This window comes from Scyliorhinus canicula, chromosome 2, assembly GCF_902713615.1.
Source record: "Scyliorhinus canicula chromosome 2, sScyCan1.1, whole genome shotgun sequence".
In the NCBI taxonomy this organism is placed as follows: Eukaryota; Metazoa; Chordata; class Chondrichthyes; order Carcharhiniformes; family Scyliorhinidae; genus Scyliorhinus; species Scyliorhinus canicula.
This window is the reverse complement of record NC_052147.1, coordinates 64,746,711-64,770,101: the sequence shown is the minus strand read 5'-3', so window position 1 is coordinate 64,770,101 and position 23,391 is coordinate 64,746,711. Positions and strand designations below refer to the sequence as shown.

General features: G+C 47.3%; 1 protein-coding gene across 1 annotated transcript in view; it reads left to right on the top strand.

Moving 5' to 3' along the window:
• The first annotated feature begins 1,953 nt into the window (after positions 1-1,953).
• LOC119954707 (potassium channel subfamily K member 16-like) overlaps positions 1,954-23,391 on the top strand; it is a 187,804-nt gene continuing 166,366 nt past the window's right edge. Inside the window, exon 1 of the mRNA XM_038780200.1 lies at positions 1,954-1,981. The gene's annotated coding sequence lies outside the window, so the exon portion shown is untranslated. The remainder of the gene's footprint in view (positions 1,982-23,391) is intronic.

Here is a 23,391-nt window from a genome sequence, read left to right as displayed (position 1 = left end):
ATAGTCTGGTCAGATTAGCCTCGGGTCTGCAGTCAAGTCAGCATAGTGTCAACCCACAGTTAAAGCATGTACTATAGTTAAGTGTTCAATAAAATCGAGTTGCAGTGTTGGAAGCCTGTCTCTCTCACCACTGCAGTAAACACAGTCCTCGTAGACCCAGCTTACACAACACATCAGATGGGTCTTAGTTCTCTGGCTCCGGACTCCACACTGCCCAGGCCCCTGCTCCCAGGGCCCCGCGCTAACTCACTATTGGCCGGGCTTCACGTGCTCCTGCGCGATTAGTCCCGAGCTGGTCATGTAGGCTGTCAGGCCAAACCCTTTCAAGGGGCCACGCTTCCACACCCACCCTGTGAGGTAACAACAGAGTTGGCAACTTCATACCCGCCGCTGCCACAACATTGGCTGCGTCCCTCAACTGTGCAAAGCTAATTGGCTGGCTGTCATATATAAGTGTGCATGGCCAGCTGCCCCACCTCCAAACAGAAATTCCACTGTCGTGACACTCGCGGCTGCAACAGAACTCCACTCCTGATGTTACTTGGTCAAGATTTCCAAGCAGCACAAGAACATCTGGTTGGCTAAAGGCTGTGGAGCTTTAACTGCTACTCCTGTGAAATACCTTGGGATGCTTTATAAAGTTAAAGGCACTATCTAAATGAAAATTGTTGCTGTTATATTCTCCCAATTTTTTTTTCTCAGCAGTAACCAACATCGATGCTCATGACCCTAACAACATATCGTCATTTTGTCCTGAACTACTATCACACATTCTGCAGTTGAGCAGTTTATTCCTTCTTGTCTTTCCTGTACTTAGTTTTCTCAAACATATAATGCCGCATTGAATGCATTGCATACCAATTACCCTCAATGTGCCATCTGCCTCTTCACCACTGCATTAAAATGCCCCTTCTTTATTGGAGAAAAATATTTCCTTCTGCTGAATTATAATACGAGTAACAACTAAAAATAGAACTGTTCTAATGAGATCAAGCCAAAGGGCAAATCTGTAAAGGTTATGTTCATATCGTGAGAACGATGTATATGACTATCCTTTTACAAGATGTCTTAAATCTGACATCAACGTAACTATTATCTGGAGCAGCATTGTTTAAAATGTGATGTTCAACATGTTTACAATGAATCAGGAATGCAAAGCAGATTTCAACGGAAAAGGCAATGTATGATATTTTATGAATTGTTATTATTAGGTACATAGAGTAGCAGAATAATTTATACGGCGTATTGTTGCAGGCAAAGGGTTCATGAACATTTCTGAGTTATGAGCTAATGCTACTTTTTTGCTAAATATGCGAACATTGGCTGAGAAACTGCAATGTAAGATACACTGAACTCTTAAACTTGCATAAGTGCTTGTTAAGGTTTCGTCAAATTTATCTTGGGATTCAATCAAGTAACACGTAATCCATGTGTTATGTTCCTACTGGCAACAGAAATTTGCACTGCGCTTATTTCGATAATTTAGCTCAGAGGCAATTGCCTCAACTTGTTTCTTTCCGGTATAATTATAATTAGATGTTCATGAACGCAAGCTCTCATGATAGAATCATTCATGCAAATGAAACAACGAATAAATAAATGTTGTATTACTCTAATTAGAAAGGTGTCACTATAAATGCTGGTTCAGGTTTAATGCTTCTGTATAATTGCTGCTGATTTTTTAAACATATATTTACTGCAATATGGTCCATGCTGGATGCTATAATGCACAAAATACTAAGGTTGCAATATTGGGTTACCCCAACAAAATGCCTGCACTGATCCTGTCTACTGTTTCTGGTACAGGCAGCATACAAACTTCATGCTGACTGCACACATAAATAAATTATTGTAGCATGCAGTGAGTGCCAAGCACACTGCTGAGTGACTGCATGCCTAAGCCAGGGGCATAATATCATTAGAGGTTAGCACAAGTTAAAGCTAGCCTGCACGCTTAGAAGTCTGCCTGCGCTCCTTAAAGGTAAGGTTCACATCAGCTGGAACAACTGCTGGCAGATAATAATATTAATAATAATAATAATAATCTTTATTAGTGTCACAAGTAGGCTTACATTAACATTGCAATGAAGCTACTCTGAAAATCCCCGAGTCGCTACACTCCGGCACCTGTTTGGTTACACTAAGGGAGAATTCAGAATGTCCAATTCACCTAACAAGCACGTTGGGTGGGATTCTCCCATCGGGCAGCTAAGTGTCGACGCCGGTGTAAAAATGGGAGTGTTTTACTCCGGCGTTAGCGCCCGTTCCGGGACCCCATTCTCCGGCCCACAGGGGGTCAGCATGGTGCTGGAACGGCCCACGCCGCTCCAGCTGCCGATCCCGGCGTGAACCCAGCGCCGCGGGGTCTGCGCATGCGCAGTTGGGCCGGCGCAAACTAGCGCATGCGCAGTGGCCTTCTTACCTGCGCCGGCCCCGACACCAAATGGCGCAGGGCTACAGGGGCTGGCGCGGAGGAAAGGAGGCTCCCAGCCAAAGAGACCGGCCCGCCAATTGGTGGGCCCCGATCGTGGGCCAGGCCACTACGGAGGCCTCCTCCTCGCACCCCCCCCCCCCCCCCCCCCCCCCACAGGCTGCCCCCGGACCCTTCAACGCCGAGGTCTCGCCGGCTCAGAGGATGTTAGAATGGCGCCAGCGGGACTTGTATTTTTTGTGACGGCCGGCTCGGCCTAGCCACGCTGACCACACCGGTAACGATGGTGCCGATTCTCCATTCTGCGTTGGGGCAGCGTGGCGCGATTTGCGCAGTGTCGCGCCGATTCTCTGACATGGCTGGGGCCGGAGAATTCCACCCGTCTTTCGGGACATGTGGGAGGAAATCGGAGCACCCGGAGGAAACCCATGCAGACACAGGGATAACGTGCAGACTCCATACAAATAGCCGGTAATCGAACCCGGGTCCCTGACACTGTGAAGCAACAGTGCTAACCATTGTGTCGAAGTGAGTTTGTTGAGGAAAAGACACAGGAATGACAGCGAGCCAGCTCCAAGATTGCTCCACAATGAAGGCACCATGGATGTTGCCAGAATACCGGACAATGACCTGCATGATATGGTGAGTAGTGGCCACACTGCGGCCTGTACATTGAGGTTCTTCTACAAATGAATATGCAGTGCCCACAGAGTGATTGTGCAGGCAGCCAGCAGCACCCTGCACCATGGGGAAACCTGTAGACCTTGTGAAGCCACATACTCGCTCTCATCTATTTAGCTGACCTGGAATATGGAGCCTCAGTGACATTCCTTGTGCAACATTTAACAGTGAATAGACCAGATATAAAGAACATAACATAAGAACACAAAAACATAAGTAATAGTAGCAGGAGGAGGCCATTTGGCCTCTTAGAATCACAGAACCATAGAAATGTTACAGCACAGAAGGGGACCATTCGGATCGGTGGCACAGTGGTTAGCACTGTTGCCTCATAGCTCCATGGACGCGGGTTCAATTCCGGCTTTGGGTGACTGTCTGTGGGGAGTTTGCACTTTCTCCCCGTGTCTGGGTGGCTTTCCTCCCCCAGTCCAAAGATGTACAGATTAGGTGGTTTGGCTATGATCAATTGCCCCTTAGTGTCCAAAAGATTAGAAATTCAGTTAGGTGGGGTTACTGGGTTAAGGGGACAGAATGGGGGGCTGACCGTACTTGGGGTACCCTTTCAGAGGGTCGGGTCAGGCTCGATGGGCCAAATGGCCTCCTTCTGCATTGTTGTGATTGTATGTAAATCTTGTCCATACCAGCTCAAGTACACCCAGGTGCATAGCGGGTTTGATTCCGACCTCGGATGACTGTGTGCAATTTGCACATTCTTCCTGTATCTGCGTGGGTTTCCACAGCAAGTGGTCCTTGAGCATGGCCTTATAATTACATTGTTGCCTATTTCAGATATTTAGAATAAAATAAAATTGGCACAAATATAAAAGAAAAACTGAGCTGAGTTAGTTGATCTCAGCTGTGATGATGATACGGTGTGCTGCAATTGGCTTCATCGTCCCTGGCATAGGGAGGAGAAGTTCAGACAGTGTTCCCGCACCAGATTGTTCTCTGGAAATCTGAGCTGGGAGATGCATCCCTGGTAAAGTGGGACCAAACAGCTATTTTTCCAAAGATGTCTGACTGGAACTGTATTTCTGATACCACCCTTCCCTCAGGGTTCATTACCTGTACCCAGCCTTCTTTTGTCAAAACGCCCTCGGAGCAAGAACAGCCAGCCCGAGTGCTATTTGTAAAATAATTGTCTTTGCCAGAGCATTTTGCATTTCAGCAATATGGCCGTGCTGACAGACCATTGTTTTTTCTCTCTCTCTCTCTCTCTAACTGCAGTCCCGGTGTCCAACATTTGAAGATCAAAATGACTGAAAATGGAAGGCATGAGAGAGAACTTCAATTCACATCCATTCAATTATCTTAAGTCTTATTCCCCTTAAAGAATTTCACTCCCTCGCCCAGAAATATATATTTTTTAAATATAAATTTAGAGTACCCAATTATTTTTTCCAATTAAGGGGCAATTTAGCGTGGCCAATCCACCTAACCTGCACATTTTTGGGTTGTGGGGGTGAAACCCACGCAGACACGGGGAGAATGTGCAAACTCCACACGGACAGTGATCCAGGGCCGGGATCCGAACCCAGGTCCTCAGCGCCGTAGGCAGCAATGCTAACCACTGTGCCACCGTGCTGCCCCCTCTCCCAGAAATATTGAACCCTGCTAAACAAATGGAATATTCCATAATGCATGGCATCTATTTCGGATGGGTACATTAAAATGTAACTTTGTTCCGATGGTCCTTTTTCCTCACTTAGCGACTTGATAGACAACAGGGCTTCAACATTTATTCTGTTGCTCCCTCGTGATCAAGCTGAAATTAATACCTGTCTTAGTGCTTGGGCAGAATACCTTCAGTGGATTCTGAAAAGCTCTCACTTCTACAGAGGAAGCAGCCATAAAATAGATACAGTAAATGTTGCTTGAGATTTTCAATCTTTAGTGGCATTTAATACTTTTCGAATTACATAAATTGAGGTAATTCTCTCAGTAAAGCATTATTTTTGTTGCGTTGGTCTTTGCTAGCTGGCAGGAAGAACAAACAAGTAGAAGTAGAAGTAAAGAGTAAAGGATGTGAGAGAAAGACCAAATAACCGGAAAGGCAGAATGCACAAGAGAAAAATGGTGCAAAAAGGAGAAAAAATATAAAGGGCTGAGAAGAAGGAACTGAGATTTTCCAGGCCCGCCCACCACCAGCACCTTCTGGTCTCACCGAAAGTCAATGGGCTTCTGGCTGGTCCATCGTATCCCCCGGGAAGGGTCCTGCGATGCGGGGCTAGAAGATCCCAACCCGAGAATAGAGTAAATCTTAAGCATTGAGCATTACACCACATCGATGCAGCACTTAAAATATAACACCAATTAGTGACAGTCAACAAATGCTGGCCTGTAGCCAGTGAAGCCCACATCTCTGAACGAATAAATAAAATTAAATGGGTAGATTTTTAATTTGTCACCTAAGCATACATCCATTAATTTCAATGGAAGCAGCAATTAGATGGTCTCTGTGAATCTGCAATGTTACAACCTGAGATCGATATTTTTCATTACTAAATGCAAGTGAAAGCACAATAAGAAAAAATGTTTTACAGAAATAATTTCATTAAGTGCCTGCTTAAAATCAATAGTATAGATTTGACCTGCACTCTTTGTGACATGACTCAGTCAAACTACAGTAATCTGAGCCACAATTAGCGGCAACATTTTTGTTTGTATATAAACTTAGTAGGAGGAACTGCAAAGTAGCACTCAGAATTGTCCTTGCAATGTTGCCAGTTCTTGCAATGAGTGGGCATTGCAATTCTGACAGTCTTCCGATATATTCATGGAGAACTGACGGGCATTATGTTGCCAATCGGCACCGGAGTCACCAATAATATTGCTCTTTTTAATGAGTGGAATACTATCCCACCAATCAGCACCAATAATGTTACCAAATTAACTAGATATGGCAGTTATTAATGATAATATTGCTTTTCAGAGTTTCCAGGTATCAAATGATATCACCACAAGGCTTTACCGGACATCGATCAAAGGACCAAACAACCAGTTAATCAGTTCAAGTTCAAAGATGGTTTATTTACACACAAGGGTTACTTCGACATGCAACATAAAACACTACAAGTTAAACTACACCTAACAACTACAATAACCTATACTTAACTTCAGGGCAACCGGCTCTTTGCAGATGAACATGGCCTTTGTTCGGATCTTGCGTGGCTGGATGGAAGAAGTGGCTCTGTTTCTGCTGGGCTCATCTGTCTGGTAGCGATCGTTGGTCTTGAACTTGTCTGCTGGTCGTGATGCTACACTTGGTTTTAGGCGTAGGCCGGGGCCAAGAGAGACCGAACACATAGCTGTGATCCTTTTTATCCCTCTGGGATTTCTCGCTCTTTGGGGCGGTCCTTAGCTTTGGACCCAATAATTCGACAGGCTTCGATCACTGCCTTCGATTTTGGCCAATAAAGGGGCGGGTGCCTTGATGGCTGGGTGTGTCCTGAGTAGTCATTGACCTTGCCTGTTTGGGCTTTCTTATCAAAGGGAGTGGCGCCGGTTAGTATGCATCTGTATCGGTTACCTGAGTACAGTCCTTTTGTTCTGAGGAAATGGGCCATTAGAATGCAAACGAGCGGGGGTTTCAACCGTGTCTAGCTATCTGGGTTGCAAATACACACACAAGCTCTGAGTGTGTCTGAGTCCTGGGTTGGCTATAATTCCCATGGTCCTTTGCAGGTGGCCATCTGAGATGGCTACAATTAGGCCTAAATGGAAGACCATTGCAGTACAGAATTGGCTTACTTGGGTGACTGCTCAAATGACTTCCATTTTCTGATGCAAGAATATTATGTGATGTGAAACAGTCTGTGCCCTGAATTCACTGACATTCCCAGTCTCCTTCATTGTATGGAGTGTGACTGCAATGTCTCTTCATATATTTAACATGATTCTTCTTATTCCTGTGGAGGAAGAGAAAGTTGAGATGCTTCAGGTTGTGTTATACCCTTTGGATATTGGCTGTTTGATAATGATAGATTTCATGCCTCCTCTTCCTCTACCATACATAATTAATCGGCCTTCTCTTCAGCTATGAACACAGTCTTTTGCTCTGTTGATTATTGGAGTAGCTGAAATGCACCTGAATAATTTCATTACGTTTTATTTTGGTTTCTCTTTCTCTCCTGAAAGGACTTATTCCTGAAAGCAGCCCTCCATTACATTATACAAGTGACCATTTTTCATATGTGACCCCAGACCTGGTGTGTTGATAAACTATTCAGTAGCGAGCAACGTGACAGCTGTGCACAGTGTAGTCAACAGATATGTACATGTCAGCAGAGTTCACTGAACAGGAAAACTAGACTGACGTTTCCCACTCCTTAGCCCAAGGGGTAATGTCAATGATAGTACCTTAACCGTCTTCCTATCTAAGATCAGCAAGCCCTGGGATATAAGCATAGAAGTGACAATGGATTAAGTCACTTCCCTTAATTATCCTAATACTCAGTTGGTCAGCTTTATTCGAAGTACATTGGAATATTTAATTATCTTTAAGAGACAACAATAAAGCAAATTTCAAAGTAAATCAAAATTAGAAAATCATATGTAAATGATAAAAACTATATTTAAAATCTATATTTGTGAAGTTCAAATTCAAGCTCAGATTTTAATTTGTGTTCGAACTATTTGACTTCAAATATATTAAACTGCTTCATCATAAGTATGAGAGCTATAATCAGTCTCAGTTGGCATCCTGACAGAGTTGAGTGAATGATTGTGGTAGTGAATCTCTTTAGGTGTCATCATTGCAAAGTCTGCATAATAACATCACATGCCTTGTGTGATTATATCTCTCTCGCAAAGATGCAGGGGTAGTTGATTAATTACAGTTACTTAATCTGTCATTAGTACAAGCTTATAATTTGAATCCCAGAACAGTTGTTTAGTTATAGAGGCATTGATTTTCTCCAGGGATTCTGCTGGGCTCCAGCTGAACTCTGGAAAGAATCCAACGGGACCTAGCGGAAAATAGCAGAGCGCCATTTGTGCCACGTCCCAACTGTTGCTGGGATTTTCTAATTAGGCAGCTCCATAAGGAGCTGAACCATTACCTGTTCCTTGCAGGACAACTGATATCGGGGGTGGTCCTGATGTGGGGGGCAGAGGAGGAAGGCCTCAGAGCTGCTTAGTTTGAATGACCACAGCCTCAGCTAGGACCCAGCACGCTTTGCAGACAAGTACGGTACAATAGAAGAGTGCTCGTACGGTCAATGAGTTGGGGAGGGGGAGGGGCGGCACGTTAGCATTGTTGCTTCACAGAGTCAGGTCCCAGGTTCGATTCCCAGCTTGGGTCACTGTCTGTGCGGAGTCTGCACGTTCTCCTTGTGTCTGCACGTTCTCCTTGTGTCTGCGTGCATTTCCTCCGGGTGCTCCCGTTTCCTCCCACAAGTCCTGAAAGACGTGCTGTTAGGTGAATTGGACATTCTGAATTCTCCCTCTGTGTGCCGGAACAGGTGCCGGAATGTGGCGACTAGGGGCTTTTCACAGTAACTTCATGGCCGTGTTAATGTAAGCCCACTTGTGACAAAGAAAAGGTTATTATTATTATTAGAATCAGGCCAGGGAAGTGGCCCAGACTCCTGAAGAGAGAATTTAAAATATATAAATATCAACACCAGCGTACTTAAGCTCCACGGGGTAGCGAGCCTGGGAAATTCCTCAAATAGGTAGCCAGGCACCAGTTTAGTCAACTATGCAGCAGGCACACAGACAAGCACCAGAAATGTCCCCATAGTCTCCTTCCAAATTAGATGCTGCCCCACAGACCCCATGAACTCCAAGGGACAATGTCACTGCATTGACAGCAGGATCACAAGCTGAATGCTATTATTGCTATAGTTTGTATTTATCAGCTGGTACATATATTGCAATGGGACAATAATAAATGGTACTTCTAAAGGAGCAGAAGATTATTTGCACATACGTAACTGTCCTGTACCACAGAGCAGCAAAGCTCAGTCTAGTCACTCCCGGTTAAATGAATCATTATTATAGCAAGTCACAGCTGCTATCAAAAATCATTACATTGACAGCTCTGTCCCTGAGGATCTGATTTGACCTTATTTTACTACAATCCCAAATTATCTTTTGCTTTTTGGTTTATTGATTACATAAAATCTCATTTAGAACAAAAAATGGACCAAGTGCCTGATTTAGTATTAATTTTAATTACTTCAATGGGAAAACATGGCTGCGGGTCCATTTATTTCCAGCTCTCGAATAAGCTCAAAGTGTCAGCTGCTGAGCCGTAGGAACTGGATCCAACTTGTCCATTGTGATTTATTAGAATTTCTAATTTTTTTTCACCCTGATGCTGTCCGTCAAAACACGAATCAACTCGAACAGAATGTCTGTACCCAAATGAAAAAAATATCAACACTTGGGTCTCATTAAGTATATGATTTAAATATGTATTTTGCATATTTACAATGATAATAAAAATGCCATTAACCTGTCAATTCAAGCCTCAAGGGAGACAGATCTCCCAGTGCTCATTACTTAATCGCCAACCAGATGTGCAGCTTCCTTTTCATTACATTTTCCCCAGGTTCTATAATAGAACACCAGCCACAAGGACATTTTAAATAACCTTCATATTTGGATATCATGCATGAACAGTTTCAGATTTCAATACATCATATTTATTTTACATTGATGAATAAAATAAATGGCCTATCAAATTCAGCCTCAAGGGAAAGCTCTCATTGCCAACAATTGCTCGGTCTAAATATGCCACATTGTATTGTAAAGAAGCAGGTATCGATGGGTTGTTGCTTATCTTCCTGTGCCCAGTCGTGCAAAAGGCAGACTTTTGCCTGTTTACATAGCGAGGTTCTTTCCTGGAACAGGTCACTAGCCTGTCGTATGAGGCTTATAGTTTGAGAGGCACCACTCCATGTCGAACATTACTGACCAGGAGCCTCTCCTGCTCTTATCACCTGCCATAGGCGTGTTGGAAGGATTTTGCAGGTTGATACTCAACCTGTTTGGCTGCATTATGAACTCACCTTCCTTGGCCATCAAGTCCTGAGGCGGGACTTGAAACAAGCATATCTGCGCCACAAGACCTCTGCAGGTACAGCATTGAGCTACATGTCCTGTGCCAATGGCACCATTCAAATAGATAATTTGCACCAATTTGCATCCGATTAATGGGCTGAAAGTCTGATTCTCCACCCCCCCCCCCCCCCCCCCCCCCGTGATGCTCCAGCCCTCTCAGCCGGGTTCAGGCAGGCGTGAATTGGGGTAAGTATTTTCAATTGCGGCCCTGACATCGTGATCCGGAGTGTGTGAAAGGAATCAAAGACCATTGGAAGGCCCCCTTCCCGCCCCCACAATGCAAATCCTTCTCCCCTCCTACCGATTTCCCCCCCACCCCAGCTCTCCCATCAGACCCTGCCAACAAAGACTCCCATTAGACCGCTGTCAGAGACCATCCCCCATCAGACCCCCCCATCAGAGACTCCCATCAGGCCCCCAACGGAAACCCCCATCACAGACCCCTCCCCATTAGAGGCGCCCCCCCCCCCCCCCCCCCCATGAGAGACCCCCTGTCTGAGGCAGCAGATGTTAGGAACGAGTAAGTGAAAATGCAGTGATTTCTCACTCCACTGCCTGGACTGCTCTTCAGCTTTCAGGCAGGGTCTCTGATGGGTGTGTCTGTAGGGGGTCTCTCTTGGGGAGCGGGGAGTCTGATGGGAGTCTCTCTTTGGGGTCTCTGATGGTGGGGGAGGGGGTCCTTTGGAATGGAGAATCCAGCCCATTGAATCCGAAAAGATCATTCCACAAAACATAAAGCTTGTTGTGTTATTCACCCTAGGGTAACACGGACTGCAACATGATGCAGATAAACGATAAAGCATACACCAAACATAGGCGTTGGTTCAATACGATTTATTGAACTTCAGTAACAAAACACACAGCTGCCTGTGGGTTGACTCTCTACTACTCTAAGTAAACTAACTCTAACTATCTAGACCAGGCTAGCTCTGATCCATGTGTAGAAGATGTTGAATGATTTGTACACCCTGACGGTCACTACAGTTGTCCCCAGTGGATAGAGGCAGAGTGCTGATGCCTCATGTGTTTTATAGTTGGAAGCCCCCCTCTGGTGTTCTGTCTTGTGATTGGTTGTGTTCTGTATGTTGATTGGCTCACCTGGGTGTCTGTCACTGCCTGTTTTTACCTCATGATGTGCATGGGTGCATATTATGACAAAGCTGATCACAGAGAATCTAGAAGTCAGCATAATTAGCACTAAACATAACATTTTGGATCAGTCTCTCCCCCCTCCCACCCCATACCCCACACCCCTTCCCTTTAAGGGAAGAAGGATTTAATGTGAAAATAAGGCAGTGTCAATGCAAGCATATAAGCTAATTCACACAACTTCTGCCTTATGAGGCCCCAAGCAGTTAACTGACTAAATTTCAGAAATTAGGTTATTCTGAAATAATGCATCATGCAGTCTGTATCAGAGCAAGAGAGGGAGACAGCACAACCGTGCAGCTGGAATTGTTTTCTTTGTGCTAATGTGTGTACACAAGTAACTCTTGTCCAGGCTGGACAGTGGAACAGGCAAGAGTTTCAGTGATGTAAGTTGACACTCCTTAAGTCAGTTACATTTTAAATAAATCACCAAAGATAAAAGCAACTTTTGTGTTTTTTTTCAACTTTAGTATCACTATTAATCTGTTTGCTGCTGCAGGCAGAATGGTTGTTGCTTCTGTTCAGTCCCACGCAGGCAGAGTGGTTGATGCTTCTGTTCAGTCCTACGCAAGTCATTTTATTGAATTTACTTATGATAAGAGAAGCTTTTGTTGACTCTTTTATTTGTGGGGGGAGGAGGGATTAGGGAAACAGTCAAATGCAAAACAATATAGCTGCGTGTCACTTGAGGCAGCAAAGTTTACTACTCTGGGATTCATTTTGTTGCTCTAACATGGATTAGAGTCATTTTATCGTTAATTGACAGAAGATATTACGGCTGTTGTGAAATCCCAGCAAACATATCACTAGGATCACGAGTCACTTGTCACCAAGAGGAACTCTCTAACGGTTGACTGCATACAATGATTCTTATTAACACGGGCAAAATAATATCCATTTTTAACATTTATCTTGTAAAGTCTCTTATTTCTTTTAACACAGAACATACAGTGCAGAAGGAGGCCATTCAGCCCATTGAGTCTGCACCGACCCACTTAAGCCCTCATTTCCACCCTATCCCCATAACCCAATAACCCCTCCTAACCTTTTTGGACACTAAGGGCAATTTACCATGGCCAATCCACCTAACCGGCACGTCTTTGGACTGTGGGAAAAAACCAGAGCACCCGGAGGAAACCCACGCAGACACAGGGAGAACGTGCAGACTCCGCACAGACAGTGACCCAGCGGGGAATCGAACCTGGGACCCTGGCATTGTGAAGCCACAGTGCTGGCCACTTGTGCAACCGTGCTGCCCCTTTTGTTTATTAAAAAAAGACTAAAACTTCTGAGGTACCACAAAGTAATTAGTGAATATCCAGGAACCAATTTTGCAAGGCAAGGTGTCCAGGGCCAAAACTCATTAGCAGCAATAATCATTTGTCTTTATCCAGCATGTTTGATACAGGCAAATGCCCCAAGTCGCTTTACAGAAGAGGATTTTTTAAAAAATGGATGCCATGCCAAAGAAGGAGACATTTGGATGGGGTGGAAAGTAGCTTGGTCAAAGAGATGGGTTTTAAGGAGAGTCTTAAAGAAGCCATTGGAGGGAGGGAGGGAGACCGATTTCTAATTGGCTGAAGGCGTAGTTGACAAAGGGAGAGCAAGAGGCCAGTTCAATGAACAAAGATTTTGGGTTTTGAATTGCAGGGTTGGAGAAGGCGAAAGAGAATGTTATGGGAAGGGGCAAGGTCATGAGTGAATTCACAAATTTAAACTCGAGGACTGGGGGAGGGGAGAAACAGGAACTAATATGAGTTGTCACAGACAGAAGAATGGGTAAGGCACGGTCAGCAGTGACTTTTGTGGGGTGGAATATATGAAGGTGTGATGACTGGTAGACTTTCGGAATTTTGGATTCCAAGTACTGGGCAATTTAGTTAAAATCCTGGGGTTAGAATGTTTTTGACTGCAGTGGTTATGTTTGTTCAAAAGGAATTCTGTTTTGCGGGGCCTAGGTGCTTTTAGCAGCCAGAAGGTGAAATTGACAAAGTAATGTGTTTTTCGGTCTGGCCTAATGGGCTGTGATTTGACTGGGAAAGTCCCTGGAGAGTTAATGTGCTTTGCAGTCCATAAAGATAATTTATTTTTCAGCTTGGGGAGATAAAGCCATTGCTGGGTAGAGCCAAGGAATGCGTAGAGACATCTAGAAATGCTTCAGAGAGGCAGTGCGTGATTCTCCGGAAAGATATAAGTGCTGTAGCGAGCGTGATTTGCAGCGGGCTTCATGGTGCACAGCCCAACGAGGCCGGCAACGCTATTCAACATTAATTGGTCCACTTAACAAGGCCTCACAGACTTATTACTGCAAATGATGGCTCGCCAGCTGATTCACCGACACCCTGCTTGCCAGTCCCCCGCTAACTAGGTTGAGCAGCACTTAAGCTGCACTTGTTCAGCCAACTCCAGCCAGCTCGCAATAATGGCACCCAGGTGACCAGCCCCAAGATTTAGGTATGCTGACCTGGGGAGGCTGTTAGATGCTGTGGAGGCCAGGAGGAATGTCCTGTTCCCCCGATGGTCCAGGAGTGTCAGCCATATGGCAGCTAGTGCTACCTGGGATGAGGTAGTGGTGGCTCTGAGCACCAGGAGTGTGACCAGGAGGACTGGCCTCCGGTGTAGGAAAAAGGTCATGGGACTTACAACAGGCAGCACGGGTGAGTAGACACCAATGCCCCTGCCTCTCCCTCAGACCTTTCCACTCCAACGGGAGCATCCACCCTCCAATTCTCCATGTGACCCCCAACCCTCTCTCCAACCCCCTCCCCCTCCAACTCCCCCAACTCTTCCTTCACCCCCCCCCCCCCCATCACCACTGTGAACCACACGTGTGTCTAACTATGCCGTCTCTATGTCTCCTCAGGAAAAGCTCTCTCACAATCTCCATGAGAGGACGCAGACTGATGGTAGTATGCCGGATATCAGAATCCTCACCACCTTCAAGGAGCGTGCCCTGGAGGTGACTGGGGTGGCCGAGGACAGGGCGGTTACCAACACAGAGGTTGGCGATTGCCGCAGAGGCTGGCGGACGCCGCAGAGATGAGGAACCACCGGGCCCCACCCGAAGGACCTGCCAAACATGATTTGTTATTATCTTACTGACTGATCCATCCCTCTTACTGGCCACATGTCCAATCTCCCACAGGTCCTCCAGCCAACTGTGCCGGTCCATCCCGGGTGGCACCCACTCCAGTCTCCCAGGAGACCACCTTGGAGGAGAGCTCTGAGGATTTCACCAGAATAGTCGCGTCACAGCTGTCATCTACCCTTCACCAGCGCAGTTACTTACACCTCAGTGGGACATGTTAATGGTCAGGCTTCTGGGTCACAACCTGGTGAGCACCACACTGCTGCTGATGCACATCAGGTGGAGGCAGGAACCACCAGGCGAGGCAGCAGTCAGAGATCCTAGCCTGATGCTGAGCCTGTGGAAGAGGTATACATGGATCTCATGGTGATGTTAGGTTGCGGCCTGGATATTCAAAGGGGGATGTCAGCGTCACTCCAGCAGATCCATAGCTGCTTGGAGGAGTCCTAGAGTTTACAGGTGCAGGAGGTGTCACCAGCAATGCGTGGCACCGAGGCCAACACTGCGAGGGTGGCGGACGCAGTGAAGAGCCTGATGCACAACATTGGCACCATTAGTGAAAGTGTCCACGGCGTCACGCAGTCAGTGACGGCCATGGCTGAGAGTCTCGACAGAACGTCTGCACAACTGGGGAATGTGACCCAGTACCAGGCCTACCTTGGTTCTATGGGACATGTCCCGCTCTCGGATGGGCATGGCCAAGGCGCTGTGGAGCTTGTCCCAGTCGCAAGTGGGCATTGCTGAGGTGCTGCAGAGCATGTCCTAGTCACTGAGGAGCATCGCCAAGGGCAGCAACACAAAGTCAGGGGAGGACCATGGGAATCGCCTGGGCTGGCAGAGTCAGATGATGCAGGGGCAGCCGGGACTCGAACCAACTGCCCCTCCGTCCCAAGGCACCGAGCGGGTGGAGGGGGCGCCGGGTGCCAACCCAGACCTGTCCATGGAGTGGCGAAGGTGGCCACCATCTCCCCTAAGTTCCACCACTCTGATGAGGTCGTGTCGCAGATTTGCATGTGCTGCCGACAAGTGAGCCAGGACCCTCTGGCCTCAGAGCCCCCAGAGGACGTCTGCTAGGGGCATTGAAGAACTCGGGATGTGGTAAGCAACTGGCTGCCTCCACCTCAGATGTGCATCCTGGGGACACACTGAGACGTAGTGGTAGCACCATGAGGGCAAAGCACATAGAGGATCACTGAGGGCACCGGGGGAGTGGGGATGGGATGGGGGGTTAGGTAAGGGTGAGGGAGGGTGTAGGGGTGTGGGAGGGGGGCAGCACCATCGGGAGGGTGGGGAATTGTAAAACACAATACACATTTGTGCACAACCAGTTGGACTCCTCTATCACTTTCTTCCACAATGCTGGCCGACCTCCGAATCCTTGGCCCATCGCTCCAGGCATCAGGCCCCTACCTGTGGCACACCCAGCCTCCGGCCGTGGAAATGTCCCCGGAGCTGTGTCGCATACCCTGGGTGTTTGGATGTTGGCTGCTGCGAGTGTGGTGTTGCTTCCTGCAGTGTCCATGCATCAAGGTGTGATTGGGATGCTAGGCAATGACTCCCACGTGCTACATGGCCCGCCCACCCATGGGCATCCATTTGTGTTGTGTGAAGTGTTCACTTAACCATGAGTGCCAATTCTCTATTAGCAGTAGCCTTCACCCGCAAGGCCAGAGACCTTGGCAATCAATGGGGGTTATGGGTAGTCGGTGGGGCAGACGGGCAGGGACAAGGGTTGCCCCTGGAATGGGTATACACAATCTAGGGGCTGGCATAGTGGTTCTGCGCACGGTTGCCACCCCACCCCACACCCCCCAGTTGCTTCCCCAGCGCCCCCCTCCCACCCCCCCATGGCTGCCCACCTCTGTGGAGGGTTCCCCAGCCGGGGTTTCCCCCCCACCCCACTGAGAACTTGAGTGGCAAGTCCTGCGCCCCCGGTCTCTTTGCCTGTGAGCAGAGATGGCTACTCACCTCATCGTAACCCTACAGAAGCCCTTCCGCCAGGTTCATATTTTTCAACAGGAGCACTAATCGACATAAGCGTGACCATTTGTTGGGGAGGCCGCTAAATCATGGGAGGTCGTTGGATATGGGGTGGCTCTCGTTAATTGTATGGAAATAGTATAAGTGGTGATAATTGGTTTCTCGCCACACTATGGCGAGATCCCGATTTTGCCTATGTGAGTGGGCCAGTTGCATTGCAAACTCTTTGGCACCTGGCACTCTTCTCGCTTTCTGCCACTCCCACTGTTCACGATCTTCGTTTCGCTTAAGCGAGAGCATAACGAGGCTGAAGAATCGCGCCTGCAGTTTTCGTGGAGTCCACAATTCCTCCACAGTAAGATAGAGCGAGAGCTGTATGTTTCATTTCTAGTTGTTTCATGCGAATTTGAATAGTAGTGGTTAAGGGGCAATTGTTAGCTGTTCTATTTGGGTGTGAAGTTAAAAAGTTTAATATTATATCCATAATAAAGTTTTGTTTCAGAAATACCAACGCCCTATTTCTTCACGCAATCACTCCTGGAGTGAATCATTCTTTCTGCACCGTCTGACAAATAAACCTAAACCAAAATATTGGGGTTTTAGCCAGTATCCTAGACACTGTTGGGGTCTAGTCTGGGATCGTAAGAGGGGCGGAGGTTGGGTAGTACAGCTTTAGAAAACTTAGGAGGGCTGAGATGGTGTTGAGACTGACAATATTATTGATACATGAACATAGTTTGTAGAAGCAGGAGTAGGCCTTTTGATCATTTGATGAGGTCATGGCTCTCAACTCCACATGTTTGCCCCATAAACCATGACTCCCTTGTCTATTAAAAAACTATCAAATTCCATTGCTTTCTAGGGAAGAGAATTCTGAGGGAAAATGAATTCTCCTTCTCGTATGCTTTAAAAGGGAGACCTCTTAACTTTAACCTGTGTCTCTAAGGTACTGGTCACCTCCACAAGTGGAAACATCCCCTTGTATCCATCCTATCAAGTCCTCTGGGGATCTTATATACTTCGAGAAGATCACCTCTCATTCTCTTAAACTCCAATAGATATGAGCCCAACGTCTTCAACCTTCCTTTACATGATTATCCCCATATCCCAGGATCCATTGAATGACCTTTCTCTAAATTGCTTCTAATGTATATCCTTATTTATAATTTTTTATATATTTACCTATAAATGTATATTTATCGCTATAGTTATACATGTTTATATCATTATGGGTGCGATTTACCAGCTGCATACCACCGGAATCAGGGTGGGAATCCTGGGAGAGGTTCTTCCGGGATTCCCAACGGTCGCTACGCCTCATGAAATCTAACCGGATCTCGCGAGATGTCTCCATCTGGATCCTGCCCACAATGGGCGGAGTCCAGACTTGCTTAGTTAAGTGAGGTTAAAAGTCCACTTAACTATATCTACGCTGGATTGAATGGCCACCCGGCATCTACCGCCCTTGCCGAGGAGACCCCAGCTCGGCACCGTTTGGCACTGGTCACCACAAACGGGGGCCAGGCAGAATGGCACTTGGGGGGATCTCCCAAGCGATTGGAGGCCCCCGGGTGGTTGGTTTCTGGTCAGGCTGGCACCCTGTCAGTGCCATCCTGGCACCCTGGTGGTGCCACCCCAGATGCAGGGGCATTGCCGGGATGTCAGGCTGGCATTTTGCCCACGGCAGGGATCGGGCCTGGGGGTGACCTGCCAACGCGTGGTCGGGTGCGGGAGGGCCGATGACCCCCTCAAAGGTGAGTTGGGGCTTTGGGGGGGCCTGGGGGTCACATTGGGTGGGGGGTGGGGGGGGGGGGGGGTCAAGTGATCAGAAAATTGCGTCCCGATCTCTTCCTGCTCTGAGGAGCTCTGCTCATCAGAAATCCTCAGTGCAGGAAATAAGGCTAAGTGCGACCTGGTTGCATGTGTGTGTGCTTTGGGGGGGGGGGGGGGGGCATTCCTCACTGGGGACTGAAATAGCAACAAAGTGCTATTAGATAGTGGAGTCATTGCAGTGGTTAGCACTGCTGCCTCACGACACTGAGGTCCCGGGATTGATCCCAACCCTGGTCACTGTCCATGTTTGCACATTCTCATTGTGTTTGCGTGGGTCTCACCCCCACAACCCAAAGATGTGCAGGGTAGGTGGGTTGGCCATGCTAAATAGCCCCACAATTGGAAAAGTAAAAAAACGGATTGTGTGGTCATTCCCGGTGCTTGACAACCCTGCCGATCCCGCCCAGAATGGACTCCCTATACTTAGATTTAGATGGAAGTAAGCAGCCTGTTGAAGATGATAAAAGATAGAAAGTTCAGCTCAATATGAGTAAAGTGCCCAGATCACATGCAGTCTTGTTCAGCCTGAGACACTGGCTGGGGTGGTGAGGGCGTGACGGGGTGAGGGCGTGACGGGGTGATGGGGAGGGGGGTGGAGTGGGGGCGGGTGCACTGGGTGTGTGCTGCTGAAAATTGTGAGTAAAAGAATGGACGTTAGTGGCAGTGGCCAAATGGCTTTGGTCTTCATAATGGTTTATGGGAAGAAGTTGCAATTTCTGCAAGATTGGATGTCAGACTGGGATGTTAGGGGTTGAGCGAGGCAGCAGAGAGGCAGGGCTGGATTTTGTCAGAGTATTTATGAAGGTTGACCGCATGCCTGTGAATGATGTTGCAAAAGGGCAGCATGTAGGTGAGAAAGAGAGGGTGAGGGGGTGGGAAGTTAGTCCTATGAAGGACTGTAATGGTGGAAAGATAGGGAGAAAGAAAAGCTGTTGAGAACCTACAATTTAGGACTGTGATTAAATGCGTTAAAGGAAAAGTATTTGATGAACATTGCATTTGTTCATTTGACTCCATTGCATTGAGCCAAAGTGCCAGTGCCTGCATGAAGTGTTTTTCTCTGATTAAAGTGTGGGAATACTTAAACTTTCGAATGCAACGTCAGCCACTTATAACAATGGTGCAATGTTGCACAGCAGAGGAGGAGGTATTGGGAGGTTTATCATCAATCACATCTTTCTTCAGGAACATTTATCTTCAAAAATAAACAGAACCTTCTTCCACCCCAAAGTGAATTAAATTATAGAAAAAAATGTCAGTATATGACATGGTTTAGATTAATGTGCCTATGACACTTTTATTATTTATGTGGGGAGCTTGATTGAAATGTCTCTCTATACTAACGAAAAATGTTTTTGTCTATTCATGGATGAAAAAAATATAAAACCATTGTCCCTTTAGTTCCTGACGACCAAATGTTAACCATGTGGTATTATTTTCATTTCATTTTTCATTTCATTATGGGTTACATGGTTAACAATAATCAATCAGTCTGAAATCATAAAATCAGTAGGTAAAGATGAGTTTGCCAACAAACTCCATCCTTAGTTTCTTCAGCTAACCTGGCACTGGGATAAAACATTTCCCGCAGTGAAGTATTCCATAGGTGTCCTCAGTTTCATGCTTCATTCATCGTTTCTGAGACCACGTGTTGACAGCAGTGCAGAATCCGTAGACTTTTATGACAGGAAAAATGATTCTGCTGCCTTTGAGGGGCTAGCACCAGTGTGGCATGGAACACAATCAATTCCAATGAGAAACGGTGTGGGATTCACCGGGTCTGTGATTGACACTCTGGAGGCTGACATGCTGCAGCCGCATATACACATTACAATCCCCACACACGCTCATCCCAGCCAACAAGATGGCACTGGTTGAGCTGAAACGGATCCATACAGCTGATGGGTTGGCTGGGGTCAGAGGGCACCCTACATGACCCATGGCCCTAAGTTCAAAGTGGGCTGTTAGTGGTGTGTGCAGCTGCATGGCTGCCTTTAAAGCTGTGCAATGGTGTTCCATCCACCCCCACCCCAGAGCCCACCTCATGGCCACCCCCCCATTACTCCCCCTCGCCCTGGCAGAAGCCCCTCGGCCAGTGGCACAACTGACAGCAAACTAAGGGGATGCTGGACACTTTCCGTAAGCCCTCTCTCTCTCCCTTAGCAGCCACGACGCCGGGTTCACCATTTTTAAAAACACAAGTGATCCATTGCTGTCGGGAATTTGGCCCGGGAGAATACCGGGTCCGCTAATAATATGCAAACTGTGTTTACTGTATGTGCATTCCAGACCGCATTCGCAGTTGAGGTGACGGAGAATTCAGTGCCTGGCGCGATTTTGGCGTCGGAACCTATGCTTCGCCCAATGGCGTTTCCCGATTTTGGCATCAGACAACTGAGAATCCGACCCATGAGCTTTTTGACTATATGCAGCAATGCTGCGTTAACTACATGACAACAGCGATTACACTTCAAAGGTATTTCCTTGGCTATAAAACTCGGGGGTATCCTGAATCCCTGTAAGGCACAATAGAAAATGTAGTTCTTTCTTTTTTGCCCCTGCTTTCCATCGAGGCTTTGCAGCTGAGTGCAGCCTTCATCATCTAATTTCTCCACACATGCACTTCCCAGCAGGGGTTGTTTGATAGTGGTCAGAAGCAGAAATTCTAACTGACAACATTTTCACATTATCACCAAGGTGTTAATGTGTCAAGCTGCTACTGTATTTTTCTCCAAGTTTGGAGCAGTGGCATAGTGCGTATGCAATCAAAGTCAAGTTTAAATGGTGCTAATTAACTTAATTAACTTGGCCATATTTCACTTGATATTCATAAGATAGTTTAGCTTATGTTTCCCAGAGTGTCCTATTTGCAGGATTTCCTGCACTAGCAAGATCAGCATTGAAGGCATTTTTTGTAAATTAAAAAAATCCTAATGCCTCATCGATTGGAGGCACCAACGCCCCTGTCCCAATCCTTATCCCCGTAACCTCATTTTGAAGGATGCAGCTGACAGTGAACATATTCAGCAGGCGTTCCTGCTTTTCTTTTGGGTTTGGCCTTGGGTGAGCTAAGTTCTCAGTCTGCTCATATAGACCAAAAACATGGGGCTGGATTCTCCGTCGGCGGGATCCTCCGTTTTGCCGGCAGCGCACTCACGCCCGCAGGTTTCCCGATAGAATGGGATGGCCACAGTGGGAAACCCCATTGGTCGGCTGCCGGAACAGAGGACCCTGCTGCCAGCGGGGGTGCGCCGTGCCGAAAAAGCGGGCAGCATTGGTCTGTTAAACCCAACCCTCCTCTTCGCCAACTCCGCACCCAGGTCCTGGTAGACCGCAGCTCACTCCCTTCCCAGGCCTACTTCTTGGTTTGCCTCGCCCATCGTAGGATCTTTTCTTTATCCAAGGAGTGATGTAGCCGCACTACCATTGCTCTCTGCGGCTCCCCCACCTGTGACCTCCACCTCAGCACCCTGTGCACTCGGTTCACGTTGAGAGGCCTATCAAAGCCTCCCTCCCCCATCAACTATTCCAGCATACTCGCCACACACTCCATGGCCCCTGCACCTTCATTGCCTTCAGGCATCCCAACAATCCTCCCGTTCTGCCTCCTGGAGCGATTCTCCGGGTCCTCTGCCTTCACCATCAGCCTCTTTTGGCTTTCTGGCATCATTCCTAACTGCACCGCCAACTAGGCCACCTGCTCCCCTTGCTCCCCCGCCACCTCCTCCACTTTCTGAATTGCCCGGCCCGGGGATTCCAGCCTCTCAATCCCAGTTCTCAGCGGCCCCAGCACCATGGCCAGGCCTTCCAGAGTCTCTTTCCTCTGCTGCTGGAACTCCACCAGCTGCTCCGTCGAGGAATGGGTGGGCAAAGTGCCCCCCTTGCCCTGCACCATCTTTTCCTGTAGCGCACCACAAAATCTCTCTTGTTCCAGCTGCTCTTTCTTTCCCGTGGCGTTCCACGTCCGCAGATCCATGCACCAGCCACACTGGAGGGGTATTACCTTCCCTGGGCACTCCTGCACCTTTTGCCCTCAAATACCACACCCTTTGGGCAGGAAAGGACCCAAAACATCCACCTTGAGTGGGAGCCACCAAATGTGCGACCACTCATTCCATGGCAGCCACCCAACGTCCCTACATTATCCAATCTTGGCTATTCAATTTCCTCTTGAGATATTCTAAAAAATGGGTTAATACTTTTGTTGAAATAACTGTCAATGGAATTCCATGTCCGACTGAATCTTTTACTCAGCCAGTTTCACATTCAACTTGAGGCTGTGCCATTCACTAACATACAAAAGGTTTCAAGATTCCTCAGAAGCATCAGTCTGTCTACCTCAACAATGGCGGAGCAGGCTGAAAGGGCCAAAAGGCCTCCTCCTGCTCCTATCTCTATGTGTGTAGCTTCTGTCATAAGACCAGCCCTCCCATACTTAATTCCAAGCAGTAAACAGGTTTGCTTCAGCCCTTCACGTCTGAATACAATACTGTCTCATAAACAAATGAACCAAAGAACTACAAGCAGAAAAACGGAGGCCAATATAAGAAGATAAAGCCTGACTTTTTCCTCAATTTACGATCCTCTAAAGAAAAACTCGCGGCATCACTTAATTAAAAACATTTAATGCTTAGGTAAATTGCTTTTACTAGTGTAGGCGTGTGGGATGGCCACTTACAAAGGATCCTGTGAAATATGGTCAACTGCAAAGGACCATGGGAAATATGGTCAACCCAGGACTCAGATGCTCAGAGCTTATGTATATTGGCACCTCAGATAACAAGACTCTATCGAAAAACCCAGCTACTTTGCATTCTTATGGCCCATTTCCCCAGAACAAAAGACCTGTACTCAGGTAACAGATACAGAAACAGACTCATCGGCGCCACTCCCTTTGCTCAGGGAGCCCAAAAGCTAAGGTCAATGCCTGCTCAGGACACGCCCAGCCATCAAGGCACCCATCCCTTTAGCGGCCAAAATCGAAGGCAGTAATCGAAGCCTGTCGAATTATTGGGTCCAAACCTAAGGACCGCCCAAAACAGCGCAAAACCCCAGAAAGATAAAGAGAGACACTGCCATGTGTTCAGTCTATCTTGGCCCCGGTGCTCGGTCTCCATTGGCCCTACGCCTAAAACCAAGTGTAGCATCACGACCAGATGAG